This window comes from Orycteropus afer, unplaced genomic scaffold (assembly GCF_000298275.1).
Source record: "Orycteropus afer afer isolate SDZICR_OR568_19922 unplaced genomic scaffold, OryAfe1.0 scaffold00677, whole genome shotgun sequence".
NCBI classification, from domain to species: Eukaryota; Metazoa; Chordata; class Mammalia; order Tubulidentata; family Orycteropodidae; genus Orycteropus; species Orycteropus afer.
This window is the reverse complement of record NW_006922264.1, coordinates 1,029,106-1,030,208: the sequence shown is the minus strand read 5'-3', so window position 1 is coordinate 1,030,208 and position 1,103 is coordinate 1,029,106.

Below are 1,103 nucleotides of genomic sequence, written 5' to 3'. Positions count from 1 at the left end.
ATTATTTGTCTTTTTGTTATTGAGGTGTTAGAGTTTTCTATAAATTCTAGAGATAAGTCCTTTGTCAGATATGTCATTGCCAAATATTTTTTCCCAATCTGTAGGTTCTCTTTTGCCTCTTTTGGAGAAGTCTTTGGAAGTACAGAAAAAAATTAATTTTTAGAAGATCCCATTTATCTAGTTTCTCTTCTGCTGTTTGTGCATTTTGGGTTATGTGTCATAGTCTTTTTATGCCATATATTGTTGTTGTTGTTGTTGTTTTGTGCTGTCAAGTCAGAACCGACTCAGAGCGACCCCTCCTTGGGTTTTTGAGGCAGTATCACTATGGAAGTAGACTGCCCCATCTTCCTTCTGAGGAGTGGTTGGAAGTCGTCTGGTTAGCAGTCAAGTGACTTAGCCACTATGCTACCAGAGCTCCCATGCCATACATATGCCATATAATTAGGGCCCCTAAATTTGCCCCTAGTTTTTCCTTGAAGAACTGTATAGTTTTAATTTTCACATTTAAATCTTTGATCCATCTGGAATTAGTTTATGTGCATGGTGTGAGATACAGCTCTTGTTTCATATTTCTACAAATGAGTATCCAGTTTTGCCAGCACCATTTATTAAACAAACATTCTTTTCTCCATTTAGTGGAGTTCAGCCCTTTGTCAAAGATCAGCTGACCATAGGTTGATGGATCTATTTCTGGGTTCTCAATTTTTTTCATTGGTCTAAGTGTCTGTCATTGTACCAATACTAGGCAGTTTTGACTACTGTGGCTGTATAGTAGGTTTTGAGATCTGACATTGGAAGACCTCTTACTTTATTGTTGTTCTTCAATAGTGCTTTGGTTATCCGAGGTCTCTTTCCTTTCCATATAAAGTTAGTGATTAGTTTTTCCATATTATTAAACAAATGTTGATGGGATCTGGATTGGGATTGCACTGAATGTATAAATTGCTCTGGGTAGAATTGACATTTTCACAATGTTTAATCTTCCTATCTATGAGCATGGGATGTTCTTCCATTTATGTAGATCTCTTATGGTTTCTTGAAGTAGTTTTTTATAGTTTTCTTTTTACAGGTTTTGGTGTCCCTGGTAATATTTATTCCCAAGT